We start from the raw sequence: 15344 nt of genomic DNA on the forward strand, positions 1-15344 counted from the left end.
CTACCATGCCCCCATTCAAAGGCAATTTTGTCTTGCCCATTCGCCCTCTGAATGGCACACATACACACATACATCCATGTCTCAGTTGTCTCAATGCTTAAAAATCATTCTTTAACTGGTCTCCTCCCCTTCACCTACACTGATTTTAAGTGGATTTAACAAGTGATATCAATAAGGGATCATGGATTCACCTAGTCAGTCTGTCATGGAAAGAGCAGGTGTTGTTAATGTTTTGTAGACTCAGTGTATACTTCCATTCATTTTTTTAAAAACTGGTACCGGGCTACCTTCAGGCGAGTCTTTTGAGGCTAGTGGGCGTCCTAGTTGCAAAACTGCAAACTCTGCCCATCTGTCTCTCTAGGCAGGCTAAAGCAAATGCAAAAAAAAATTCACCCCATGTCTGCTCTCTCCTTTCTCTCGATCTCTCCCTTCTCTCCCTTCTAAGCTCTTCTCATGTCAGCGTGTCTATTGGACACTTTGGTATAACTGACTGCCCAATTGTAACCCCCTTTCAGGTTTCACTGATCATAGTCTCCCGCCCTTTCCTAACTATGCCAGTCGCTCAGTTATTCCTGGAGTATGAAACAAAGACTAACTTCTAACAGACCCATATAATTACATAAGCTGCAGTATAATTGAGAAGTTCAGCCCAGCCCAAATCAAAAGTGGGGACTAACACTAGCCTTTAATCACAGTAGCTATAGGCTGTAACTGCAGCCGGCCGTGGCAGTGGCCCTCACTCCAGCCTTGTAAGGTGTGTGTGTGCGTGGACTGTGGGTAAGTTGTTATGGGGCAGGGTGGGTCGGGAGGCTTTGGCTTGGCCCCCTGAAGTGCGCTGAACTCGTAACTGCCTTTGGTCTGCACATATTTGAGGTTCGGTGCCCTTCGATGGTGTGTGCCTGTGTGTGAATTTGTATCTGGTGGGGTTTTAAAAAGAAAAAAACGTATTGCCACACACACCTAGGTCATCCTAGTGCGAGTTTGTGAGTGCTTGTGTGTGTACGTATGCACGCGTGTGCGTGTGTGCACGTGTGTTTATCTAAGGCTTAGCTGAGATTGGGCTGGACGAGAACGACACAAAGGAAGGAGACAGAGAGCTAGAGAGGTGAGAGAGAGAGAGAAGGAGAGAAAGAAATGGTTGCTTTCCATAATGACAGAGGTAAACTATATATATAAAAAAATGTGGACATCCCTTCAAATTAGTGGATTCGGCTATTTCAGCCACACCCGGTGGTGACAGCTGTATAACATTGAGCACACAGCCATGCAATCTGCATAGACGAACATTGGCAGTAGAATGGCCTTACTGAAAAGCTCATTGTCTTTCAATGTGGCACTGTCATCAGATGCCACCTTTCAAATAAGTCAGTTTGTCACATTTCTGCCCTGCTAGAGCTGCCACGGTCAACTGTAAGTGCTGTTATTGTAAAGTGGAAATGTCTAGGAGCAACAACGGCTCAGCCGCAAAGTGGTAGGCCACACAAGCTCACAGAATGGGACCACAGAGTGCTGAAGTGCGTTGCACGTAAAAATCGTCTGTCCTTGGTTGCAACACTCTGCCGAGTGCCCATCCAAACTGCCTCTGGAAGCAATGTCAGCACAATAACTTTTTGTCGGGAGCTTCATGAAATGGGTTTCCATGGCCGAGCAGCCGCATACAAGCCTAAGATCACCATGCGCAATGTACAAGCGTCAGCTGGAGTTGTGTTAAGCTCGCTGCCATTGGACTCTGGAGTGGAGCGTGTTCTCTGGCGTGATGAATCACACTTCACCTTCTGGCAGTCTGAAGAGCTAATCTGGGTTTGGCCGATGCCAGGATTACACTAACTGCCCCAAGGCATAGTGCCAACTGTGGAGGAGAAATAATGGTCTGCATTGTTTTTCAAGGTTCGGGCTAGGCCCCTTAGTTCAAGTGAAGGGAAATCTTAACACTACAGCATAGAATGACATTCTAGATGATTCTGTGTTTCCAACTTTGTTGCAACAGTTTGGGGAAGGCCTTTTCCTGTTTCAGTGACAATGGCCCCGTGCACAAAGCAAGGCCCATACAGAAATGGTTTGTCGAGATCGGTGTGGAAGAACTTGACTGGCCTGCACAGAGCCCTGACCTCAACTCTGTCGTGTCTTTGGGGTACCATTAAACTGAAGACATGTTTATCAATTAACTCCCTGTAATTATTATCACGCGATTAAACTGATTAATCGTTTAATTGTAATTAACTAGGAGATCAGGGCACTAAGGAAAATATTCAGATTACAAAGTTATAATTTTCCTAATATAACTTTCCTATATTATAATATAGGCCGATTATCTTCTGGTTTAAATGGTGTATTTTACCTCGCGTTCAGTCTCATTCCAAACGTCGTAAATTGTTGTATCTGCACGAACCCGGTCTTTACTAAAATCATCCATACATCAATTGTCTTAAAATCATTTATTTACTATACTAAGTAATTAACAGAAAACATACAAACAGTAATTATCGTCACAAAGGATTGGTATAGTAATGTGCCCTAATGGCTAACAGGCATGGCTGGTCTGTTAGACAATGGGTCATAAACGGTCAGCTGAGAAGGTACACAGAGTTCATTAATATTAACAATTGACAATTGAAGGCTCACTCATTCGGGAACAATTGCAATCAATATATATTTACGCTCATGTGTCGTCGGGATCCTTGTTCGAGCGTCGTTCTGATGGAGAGTTCTCTCTCTCTCTCTCGGTTAGAATGGATCTTTCAAAGCGACATTCATTAATGTCGTTATATAGAATGGATGTTTCGTTGGTCTTCGCGTTCGATGATATAATTTACTTAGTTGCAGACTAATAATTAATATCAAAGACTTGTTCTTATTCTGTCGGTCTCGATAGTCTAAAAGTTAACCACGTGGTGTAGTTCACTTTCAGTAGAGGAATTGGATGGTAAAACCTACTGGCCAACTCACTAATGGAGTGGAGGCCTGGTCTGGAGAAATGTAAATCAGGGTATAGTTTTATAGTGACCCTAGAACAGGCTTGTCAAATGACGCCTGGTCCTGTCTGTGTCCCTGGGGGGGCGTGCCGATGGCTGAGTGAAGCTTGGTACAGAAATCCAATTCTATCACATTAACATCAGTACATAGCATCTCAATGTATTACAAATAGCTTTATCCTTATTAATACATTTTATACAACCATTATGATGCAAGTCTCATCGCTGAGGCTATTATATAAACAGTTTTATGTCTCTTCTGAGTATCACAAAATTGTACCAAGCGGACCAGTTCGTAGCTGGATTCTTCACCAATCTTCCAAACCTTCTCCAGAACACACATGTCGCTCGGTTCTCCAATTCTATGAGTTGGAAGAATTTCCTTTGTCTCTCTATGAAACATGTGGTAGGAGATTCTCCTCTTAGAGTTTTTACAACCCTTTCACACAGGGCCTGGGTTGGGGGGAAGGTAGGTTGGGGGATGGTACAAAGGGGAGGGGGCCAACTGTCCTCCCTGTACCCAAAGAGGCCAACGTCATGACAACTCCATCAAACACCTTTGGGATGAATGGGAACGCCGACTGCAAGCCAGACCTAATCGCCCGACATCAGTGCCCGACCTCACTAATGCTCTTGTGACTGAATGGAAGCAAGTGCCCGCAGCAATGCTCCAACATCTAGTGGAAAACCTTCCCAGAAGAGGTTGTTTTAGCAGCAAAGAGGGGACCAACTCCATACTAATGCCCATGATTTTCGAATGCGATGTTCGACGAGCAGGTCATGTAGCGTATGTTAATTGAACTGGAGACCGATGGGTCTGGCCAAAGAGAGACTGGGACCCTGCACCCTGGATGAGCAGCATTAGAGATTGACGTTAGACCTATGCACAGCATTCTTCCCTCACATCCCTAACCATTTGTTTCCAAGATGGCATAGCAGTCGGACATGTGTTTTGTCTTGTCCTGTCCCGTGTAAATATCGTTTTCCTCATTTTTCTTCGTATATATTTTAATCTCACTTTCCATCTACAGATTGAATATACTCTCCTTCAACTCGCCTCACCCAATGGGGTACGCATCTGCTATTTTTGTACTTTAGAACCAGAACCCCATCAGAAGCTAGCCAGCTAACAAGCTAGTAGTCAGTTAGCCCCTGCTAGCGGTCTTCACCGTTAACTTGGACACCAGCCAGCCTCAGCTCGGTCAATACCTGCCAGTCTACACAGCGCAATATCAACCCAGAGCATATCAGACTGCTTTTTCTCTACCACATCTCCGGATTCCTACCGCAAGCTCTGAACCTTTACACCGGATCATTGCAGCTAGCTAGCTGCAATCCGAGTGGCTACTCCTGGCTAACGTCTCTGTCCCGAAGCAAGCACCAGTTAGTCTTGAGCTAGCCTCGAGCTAGGCCCATCTCCCGGCCAGCCGAAGAGGTCCACCAGCTAATTCTTGGGCTACAATACCTCTTTTGCCTATTGGCCTGGACCTTTTACTGCCGACACGGATCCCCGCCGATCCATCATGACTGGTCTGCCGACATAATCGTCCAAGGTGGCTTCAACAGGCTCTTCCGTTGCGACGTCAACGAAGGCCTTTCTGCTAGCCCCAGCCCTCTAGCTGTCTGAATCGCCTTGACTCCTGAATCGGCTTCCTGACTCACCTATTTCTGCTCATTGGACCCTATGATCACTCGGGTACACATACCTCTCCCTAATTCCAATATGTCTTGTCTATTGCTGTTTTGGTAAGTGATTATTGTCTTATTTCACTGTAGAGCCCCCAGCCCTGCCCAATATGCCTTAGATAGCCCTTTTGTCACACCCCCCACACATGCAGTGACCTTATCTGGCTTAACTGGTGCCTCTAGAGTCAAAACCTCTCTCATTGTCACTCAATGCCTAGGTTTACCTCCATTGTACTCACATCCTACCATACCCTTGTCTGTACATTATGCTTTCAATCTATTCTGCCACGCCCAGAAATCTGCTCCTTTTACTCTCTGTTCCAAACCCCCAGCACCACTCCCATTCCCCAGGCGCTCTCATTTGTTGACTTCTGTAACCGTAAAAGCCTTGGTTTCATGCATGTTAACATCAGAAGCCTCCTCCCTAAGTTTGTTTTATTCACTGCTTTAGCACACTCCGCCAACCCTGATATCCTAGCCGTGTCTGAATCCTGGCTTAGGAAGGCCACCAAAAATCTTGAAATTTCCATCCCCAACTACAACATTTTCCGAACAAAATAGAACTGCCATAGGGGGCGGAGTTGCAATCTACTGCAGAGATAGCTGGCATTCTGTCATACTATCCAGGTCTGTGCCCCAAAAAATTGAGTTTTTACTTTTTAAAAATCCACCTTTCCAGAAATAAGTCTCTCACCGTTGCCTCTTGTTATAGACCCCCCTCAGCCCCTAGCTGTGCCCTGGACACCATATGTGAAGTGATTGCCCCCCATCTATCTTCAGAGTTCGTACTATTAAGTGACCTAAACTGGGATATGCTTAACACCCCGGCCATCCTACAATCTAAGCTAGATGCCCTCAATCTCACACAAATTATCAAGGAACCTATCAGGTACAACCCTAAGTCCGTAACCATGGGCACCCTCTTCGATATCATCCTGACCAACTTGCCCTATAAATACACCTCTGCTGTCTTCAGCCAGGATCTCAGCGATCACTGCCTCATTGCCTGTGTCCGTAATGGGTCCGCGGTCAAACGACCACCCCTCATCACTGTCAAACGCTCCCTAAAATACTTCAGCGAGCAGGCCTTTCTAATCGACCTGGTCCGGGTATCCTGGAAGGATCTTGACCTCATCCCGTCAGTAGAGGATGCCTGGTTGCTCTTTAAAAGTGCTTTCCTCACCATCTTTAATAAGCATGCCCCATTGAATAAAAAAAACTAAGAACAGATATAGCCCTTGGTTCACCCCAGACTTGACTGCCCTTGACCAGCAAATCTACGCTGGCCATGCTTTTCACCTGGATACCCCTACCCCTGCCAACAGCTCTGCACCCCCTGCAGCAACCTGCCCAAGCCCCCTCACTTCTCCTTCACCCAAATCCAGACAGCTGATGTTCTGAAAGAGCTGCAAAATCTGGATCCCTACATATCAGCTGGGCTAGACAATCTGGACCCTCTCTTTCTAAAATTATCTGCCGAAATTGTTGCAACCTCTATTACTAGCCTGTTCAACCTCTCTTTTGTATCGTCTGAGATCCCCAAAGATTGGAAAGCTGCTGCGGCCATCCCCCTCTTCAAAGGGGGAGACTCTTTAGACCCAAACTGTTATAGACCTATATCCATCCTGCCCTGCCTTTCTAAAATCTTTGAAAGCCAAGTTACACATCACCGACCATTTCGAATCCCACCGTACCTTCTCCGCTATACAATCTGGTTTCCGAGCTGTTCATGGGTGCACCTCAGCCACGCTCAAGGTCATAAACAATATCATAACCGCCATCGATAAAAGACAGTACTGTGCTGCCGTCTTCATCGACCTGGCCAAGGCTTTCGACTCTGTCAATCACCGCATTCTTATCGGCAGACTCAATAGCCTTGGTTTCTCAAATGACTTCCTCGCCTGGTTCACCAACTACTTCTCAGACAGAGTTCAGTGTGTCAAATCGGAGGGCCTGTTGTCCGGACCTCTGGCAGTCTCTATGGGGGTGCCACAGGGTTCAATTCTCGGGCCGACTCTTTTCTCTGTATATATCAATGATGTCGCTCTTGCTGCTGGTGATTCTCTGATCCACCTCTACGCAGACGACACCATTCTGTATGCATCTGGCCCTCCTTTGGACACTGTGTTAACAAACCTCCAAACAAGCTTCAATGCCATGCAACACTCCTTCCGTGGCCTCCAACTGCTTTTAAATGCTAGTAAAACTAAATGCATGCTCTTCAACCGATTGCTGCCCGCACCCGCCCGCCCGACTAGCATCACTACTCTAGACAGTTCTGACTTAGAATATGTGGACAACTACAAATACCTAGGTGTCTGGTTAGACTGTAAACTCTCCTTCCAGACTACATTAAGCATCTCCAATCCAAAATTAAATCTAGAATCGACATCTTATATTGCAACAAAGCCTCCTTCACTCATGCTGCCAAACATACCCTCGTAAAACTGACTATCCTACCGATCCTTGACTTCGGCGATGTCATTTACAAAATAACCTCCAAATCTCTTCTCAGCAAACTGGATGTAGTCTATCACAGTGCCATCCGTTTTGTCACCAAAGCCCCATATACTACCCACCACACCCAATCACTGAAGCTGGAGACTTATATCTCCCTCTCTAACTTTCAGCATCAGCTTTCAGAGCAGCTTACCAATCACTGTACCTGTACACAGCCAATCTGTAAATAGCACACCCAACTACCTCATCCCCGTATTGTTATTTATCTTCTTGCTCTTTTGCACCCCAGTATCTCTACTTACACATCATCTGCACATCTATCACTCCAGTGTTAATGCTAAATTGTAATTATTTCGCCTCTATGGCCTATTTATTGCCTTACCTCCCTAATCTTCTACATTTGCACACACTGTACATATATTTTTCTATTGTATTATTGACTGTACGTTTGTTTGTGTAACTCAGTTGTTTTTGTCGCACTGTTTTGCATTATCTTGGCCAGGTCGCAGTTGTAAATGAGAACTTGTTCTCAACTGGCCTACCTGGTTAATAACCATAAGAGGGTATAATGACAAATTGACCTTAGATCAGCATCTAGAGACAATGTCATCTTCAACCCTCAATCTGTCATCAGTGGCTTCTGAGCTTCTTTATTCTGTTTTGTTTCTAAGTTTTGTTGGTGGCTTAGCTAGCTTACCTCCGTTGTCTTTGGAATGGCTTTTGATATTGCCTTTTTTCTCCTGTCCGCTCTGATGTTTCTTTGATGAATGTGTTTGCAAACACCCTACATGTAATGTGGAATACACACACACATTTTTAATGTGTCGCATCAGTTCTCTCCAGAGTTTTCCTCTATGCTTTTCAAAGTCACGATGAGTCATTCCGAACACGGAACCCCCCTCTCCTCTCAGTCCTCGTTCCCCCGCGCCGCCTCCTCATCACCTGACACAAAGCGCTTCACTTCTTCTCTTTGTTTTATGTCGGTTCATTCTGAATTCCGTGAGCACAGTCCCGACTAGGTTATCTCTCCGACAAAGGCTCCTGGGACTGATTTGGGCCTCTTTATCCCCGAGGCTTGAAAGCTTGTCTTTGACCAACAGGAGAGTGGGTGTGATCTGTTTGCAGTTTAAACTGCAATCGAACACAATCCCGATTCCCCGCACTCTCGCCTTCCCTTGGGTTGGGATACATCACCTTTCCCTCAGTTTTTATTTTATTTTTCGTGTGTGTGTGTGTTGAGATCATAATTTCTCATCTTTGATGTTGGCAGGCTCCCTGGGTGTGCATGCTGCCATGACTTGACAGAATACTGTAATGCTCATAGTACTGGAAGCACTCTGTGGGTCTAGACTATGGGGGACATTTTCCTCTCACAAACACACGCGCTGTGAGCAAACGCACCGTAACATTTTAAATAGACGGGAGAACCGATACTGCAGCTCACCTGGAGCCAGGCAAGCGGAAATACCCCATTCCTCATCACCTCCACCAAAATCATTAGTCAGACCCTTTGTGGATTTTCCTCACACCCCTACCTTTGGACTCAAAGTTGTAACCCTGAACAGGTGGAGAACACCACTCAAACCCACAGTTGTGCCAATACTTCCTCCTGGAGATCCACCTCCTGCAGGCTTTTGCTCCAACCCTAATCTAGCACACCTGATTCTACTAATCAGTTCCTCACCGGGACCTTGATGACCGGTATCCAAACCAGTTGTGTTACAACAGGGTTTAACTAAAACCATGCACCTACATAGCTCTCCAGGGGGAGGGCTTCTTTAGCCAACCCTGTCGTTGAAAAGTTACAAGTCAATCAGAGGCCGATTGGACAGCGCACCCCCCAAGGGCTACAAATAAGTTTATGTAAATGACTGAACCTCACCCTACTCCTTTACACACCGTCCCACCCCAATTTCCCATAACAAGTTAATATAATTACAGGCAGATTGTACCATGTACTTGCACTGATCAAGCTAGATCTCCATTCCACTCTGTTTGGAAGTAACCTTACATGGATGTAAGGGGAGGCATGACTAGGCCCTAAATGAGCCAGTCTTACCATCTGCTGCTAACGAGCTCTGGGAGTGTTTAGGGGACATTGGGGGGGCTGCATGACTGTAGCAGTGAAGCGTCAAACAGACCAATACCACACGTAATGTAGGGCCAGACATAGGGGAGAGATCCGCAGAGTGAGATTTTGAGATTTAGAGACTGACTGAGTACAGTTTGTTTGTTTTACAAAACACCAAGAGCACCATGAGCACAGTTTGAGCTAGTAGCGAGACACAGTTTGAGTTTCATGAGACACAGCTTGAACAAAGTAACACAGTTTGAGACTTCAGTTCCCCTGAAAGCCCCCACCCTCCTGCCACGGCTAAAACTGTTCCCTCAGTGCCAGTTTGTTTCCCGAGCGGAAATCAATGGAATCTCATTACGGAAAATTATGAGGAATTGCAGATATTGGATGGATTTCGCCCGCCGCTGCTTCATGCCAGCCGACTGCAGGCGGACACGTCCGCTGCCAGCAGGGGGGAGGGGTGTTCTGCTGCGGGGAGTGCCAGGCTGCGATTCCTCACTGAGCGATGCGGCTAATTAGCATCAGAGATGGATGGATGGCAGAACACAAGCAATTACTCTTGTTCAAAAAGAGAGGGAGCGAGAAAGAGAGGGGCTCAGAATATTATTTTTTCCCTCTTGTACCTCCGTTTTACCATGAAAGCATTCCTCGTATTTTATGTCAAGACATTCAGGCCCTCGTTTGAGGCTTATCGTACGCACGTGACTATAAATTGCGAGGGGAGTGAAGTGCTCATTTCCTGTATATGCACAGTATTTCTGATGAATGCGACAGCTGGCTTTAACTACTTGATTGGTGTGTTTTTGCGGCACACTTAGTGGCACTCCAGACGCTTAGTTTTCTGGGGAAAACGAGCAAGAAAGGGTGATTTTTTTGAGCTTAAATCAACTCGTCCTTTACTCAAAAGCCTGTGTTCTTACTGTGTGGTTCTCCATTGGCTATGACGTTTGTCTTTTACTGTGAGGGAAAATAGTCCGTCAGTCTTGTATGGCAGTCTGTAGTCCGGTCAAATTCGTAACGTTTTAATTTCTTACGACAAAAGGGTCATCCATGGTGGGAAGAGTGGAGGGGAACCCCAGCCTCTCACAATGCACCATGGGCTGCATGTGGCCTGGCCTCAGCTGCTTAGTGTGTCCAGAGACAGTCTGGTCCTCTGTAAGCTACCCTGCCTGTAGAACACATTAACACTGGCTCTGCGATCCACAGCAACACACACACACACACACACACACACACTTACACGACATCATCAGGCTCGTAACCAAAATGTGTGTGAGTTTAATAGGAAACAGAATTTAATATGATCTTCTCTGTTTTGTGTCCAAAAGATTTATACTCTAACCTGTTGCCATGGTGAGCAGTTATGCCCTGGGGTGTATGGGTGGGATGGAGCTTGAGGGGTCAGACTCCAGGAAGTGTTAACCACCACCACCACCACCCTAGAGGAGTCGAAGCCTTTCGGCACACACACTTTTCTGTTCACTATTCATAGAGACTGACACTAACCCGCTCGATAGCTACAACATGAACAAAATGATAAAGTACATCATTTTATATTCTTGTTTGATGGTGCACTAGTAGTCCACTGGCCAATGATCAAATTCACCCATCCAACTCTGTTACTAAAATGTTTGGAGTGAATTTCAGCTCTCTATGCTGACATTCTCTCTGTCCTCTCTCGTTGTCTTTCTTTCTCTCCCTCTTTCCTTCTCTCGGTCTGTCGCTCTCTTTGTCTCCCTGTCTCTCCCTCCCCTTTCTCTCCCCTGCTTTCTCTCCCACTCTTTTGCTCTTCTTATCTCTTTCTTTGCTTCTCTCTCCCCTCTTATCCTCTCTCTTTCTTTCTCTCTTTCTCTCTCTTTCTTTCTCTCTCTCTCTCTTTCTTTCTTTCTTTCTTTCTTTCTTTCTCTCTTTCTTTCTCTCTCTCTCTCTTTCTTTCTTTCTCTCCCTCTCTCCTCCATCTCTCTCTCTTCCCCAGAGACACATATGACCAAACTTAACATGCAACCGAGCGGCTCTAACCTGAACCCTGGCCCCCGGCTTCCCGTTCTCCCTGGCTTCGTCCCAAATAGCACCTTATTCCCTATAGTGCATTACTTTTGACCTGGGCCCATAGGACCAGCTCATAGGGCACTGTTCAAAAGTAGTGCACTATGTAAGGAATAGGGTGCCATTTGGAACATGGCCGACGAGACAAATGCCACACAGCGACTACAGCCATTACCCCGCACCTCTTTGCATAATGCCTTTAACCTTCACACAAAGATTGAGCGGCTCAATACTCAATACCCAAATGGCCTACCCCTCGGCATAATGTGGTTTATGCTCATGGTTTATGTCTAGCTTGAGACATGGAGGGTTGGCGACAGGTAGCCTAATGGTTAGAGCGTTGGGCCAGTAACCGGAAGGTTGCTGGATTGAATCCCCGAGCTGACAAGGTCAAAATCTGTCTTTCTGCCCCTGAGCAAGGCAGTTAACCCTCTGATTCAGAGGGGTTGGGTTAAATGCGGAAGACACATTTCAGTTGAATGCATTCAGTTGTACAACTGACTAGGTATTTCCCTTTCCCTTTCTACATACATTTTCAGAGGAGAGTTGGCTATGGGTATGGTGGTATGGTTAGGAAAGCCTTGTCGAAGCTAGTTACAGATGCAGCCAAATACAGTATATTGGCACTCTTGCACTTTTGTTAAATAATTCCCCATTTCTTCTAAAATAAGTTGGTCTCCACACATTACTGGATTTTCAACATTGCAGAACCAATTACATTTTTGTTTACGATTTGAATTGCAATTATTGGCACCCCAGAGCTACCAACAACCAAAAAAACATTAAAGAAAAGAACACTCTCCCGACAATCAAACATTAGAGGTTCAATAATGTTGTGGCGTTGCTTTACTGTCTCTGGTACTGGAAGCCTTAAACGTGTGCAAGACATCATGAAATCAGCCAATTATCAAGGTGTTTTGGAGTGCAATGTTCAACCCATTGTCCAAATGCGCGCAGGCCTGTGGATAAATTGAAAATATACAGTACCAGTCAAAAGATTGGACACACCTACTCATTCCAGGGTTTTTCTTTATTTGTACTATTTTCTACGTTGTAGAATAATAGTGAAGACATCAAAACTATGAAATAACACATATAGAATCATGTAGTAACCAAAAGTGTTAAACAAATCAAAGTATATTTTATATTTGAGATTCTTTAAAGTAGCCACCTTTTGCCTTGATGACAGCTTTGCAAACTCTTGAGTAGGTGTGTGCAAACTTTTGACTGGTACTGTATATCAAATCAAATTGTATTTCTCATATGCTTCCTAAAGAACAGGTGTAAACTAACAGTGAAATGCATACTTACGGGTCCTTTTTCAACAATGCGGAGTTAAAGATAATTTTTTTATATACATTTTTATATATATATATATATATATTTTTTTTTAAATATGTATGTATGTGTGTGTGTTTTTTATATTATATATTTGTGTATATATATATTATATTATTTATGTATGTATGTATGTATGTGGGTGTGTGCGCGTGTGTGTTTTTTTATATATATATTATATATTTGTGTATATTATATTATTTTTTTTATATATATTATATATATTTGTGTGTATATATATTCATTCACTGTGTATTTATTCCCGTGTCACTATAATTATATATATATATATATATATATATATATATATATATATATATATATATATATATATATATATATATATATATATATATATATATATATATATATATATATATGAATATATATATGAATATATATATATATATGAATATGAATAATTATAGTGACACGGGAATAAATACACAGTGAATGTGAGGAGTGGGATGTGGCGGTAAAAAGCTCTTTGCAGGGGATTGCATGTTTTTGTCGTTGTCCCCCCCCCCCAACCATTACTACAAACCCTACGCTGACCTTTTTTTACAAGGAGCATGTGTGCACTTAAGTTGAAAAATGTAGTTGCACACAAACAAAACTAGGAGCACAATGGAAACTATTTGAGATATTAAAGCTAGACTCCTTACATTTTCTAACTAAAAATTCCTGGTCGCACAGCAAAATATTTAGGCGCATATGCGAGTAAAATGGTAGCACTGTAAAGCCCTTCCCTACCACTAAGCCATTCTGAGGCGTATCATGTGACGGTGGGGGTAGACAGGCATGTATTTGTAATAACATTATTTGTCCCTTCTCACTTGACTGTAGGCTACAGCTACATCTAACCAATGTTAACCCTTACCCATATAGCTAACGCTAACCCTAATATGAATCTTAACACTAAGCCGGCTTAGCTAGTGATGGTGGGGGGGTTACAGACAGACAGACAGACAGACAGACAGGCAGACAGACAGACAGACAGACAGACAGACAGACAGACAGACAGACAGACAGACAGACAGACAGACAGGTGTGTAATAATAATATTAACCATTATGTGCCCCTCTCCTCCACAGATGGCCGTGAGAGGACCTGATACCCGCCCGGCGCCCTGCTATGAGGACGTGGAGCGACAGTACGCAGCCCACTCCAGGTAGGCTGTGTGTGCGCGTCAGGGTTGGGCTCAATTCGAATTGTTTGTAGGTTCATTTCAGGAAGTACATTTTAATTACAATTCAATAATCGAAAAAGGCATTTATTGTTTTCAGTGACTTCTCAATAAATTGCTTTTTATTTGAAAAGTTTTTTTACATTTCTGAATTTTTATTTCAAATCACTTCCTGAATTGACTGCCTTCAATTTGAATTGAGCCCAACCTTGGCGTATGTGCGCATGCACGTCTGTCTGTGTGTCTGTCTGTCTTATCTGTTTTAGGCCACCATCAATACAATACAATACACACACACACACACACGGCAGCAGAGAGAGTAATCCTCTTTAGAGCTTATAATTAAATCTGGAGTGTTTGCCTTGGGAAAGCCTCCTCATCCCGGGAGTAGCCCTGACCAGCTCCTGGGAGACGAAGAATAGACGGAGGATGGATCCTTTCTCTGCGCCACAGAGGTCCACCTAGACTATGCATGAGCATGATGCGGTTCTGTGCAGCTCAGTTAGCGGAGCACGGCCCAATGCCAAAGTCGCGGGTTCGATTCCGACTGGGACCACCCATACGGAAATGTATGCATGCTCTACTGTAAGTCGCTTTGAATCAAGGGTCTGCTAAATGACATACATTATATGATGTAACACTCTCTATCCATCTGACTCAACATCCTCATGTCAGATGGCTCTTACACACGTGCCCACGTGTAGACTTAGTTCCTGCTGTACACATACTCAAACACTCACACACTCTTTCCCCTCAACCCCCCCTGTGTTAAAGTCCCCCAGCGCTAACCAGGAGTGTGGTGGGCCTGGGAGACAACCAGAGCACACAGTGGATTGGTGCGGAGAGAGCTGTCATTTCACGGGTTATTGCTCCAGCTGATATGAGGGACGCCAAGGAGAAGGGAGTGGAGCCACGCTGACTGAGATGCGCTAAAACTGAACAGAGCATCCACTGAAAGGAGCAGTGTGACTGACTAGGTCTGGACTGTGAGCTAAAGCCTAAGGCTTTATGCAAGTAGGCCCTTCCTGAGCTAATGCTAAGCTTATGCTAACACATGTCTCAGCCTACGTAACTCAGGGTTACTCACACTCGACCGGCGTCGAATCGCAGGCGGTTAAATGAACTGTCGAGAGAAATGTCAGAGCTGTCGCTTAGCCCTCTCTTCTGATTTTAGTTAGAGGTGTCAACCCCACAAGCCTTTGTTCAAGTCTCTGTGTGAGACTACAGTACAGAGTGACAAGAGCATTCAACCACTGGTGGAGAGCAGCACGTCTTCAGCACCAGAACAAAGAGAGAAGAAAGTGCCGCACGCACTGCCTCCGAATGATTCATTGCAAACCTTATATGTTTGCTCTCTTGTTTTAGATGTTCACTCGAGGATGAAACAAGCCCTGTACCCCAGAAACACTACATCTCCCCGAAGCGTCAATACCAAGACGGGGGACCTAAATTTATTCCAGGAATTTGACAAAACAAAGAGCGAGAGATTGGTGTGGACGGGGGTATATTTCTGGGTTTTGGAGGGGAAATAATACAGAAAGGGGAGAGCGATATGGAGAGAGAAATAGAGAGGGAAGTG

The 15344-nt window shown here is 44.6% G+C and overlaps 1 long non-coding RNA gene across 1 annotated transcript in view; it reads left to right on the forward strand.

Moving 5' to 3' along the window:
* The window catches only part of LOC115195928 (uncharacterized), a 45016-nt gene that overhangs the window by 22873 nt on the left and 6799 nt on the right, over window positions 1-15344 (forward strand). The window contains exon 4 of the long non-coding RNA XR_003878779.1: window positions 13674-13750. This is a non-coding gene — a long non-coding RNA (uncharacterized LOC115195928). The remainder of the gene's footprint in view (window positions 1-13673; window positions 13751-15344) is intronic.

The sequence above is a fragment of the Salmo trutta genome, chromosome 6 (assembly GCF_901001165.1).
Source record: "Salmo trutta chromosome 6, fSalTru1.1, whole genome shotgun sequence".
Classification (NCBI taxonomy): domain Eukaryota; kingdom Metazoa; phylum Chordata; class Actinopteri; order Salmoniformes; family Salmonidae; genus Salmo; species Salmo trutta.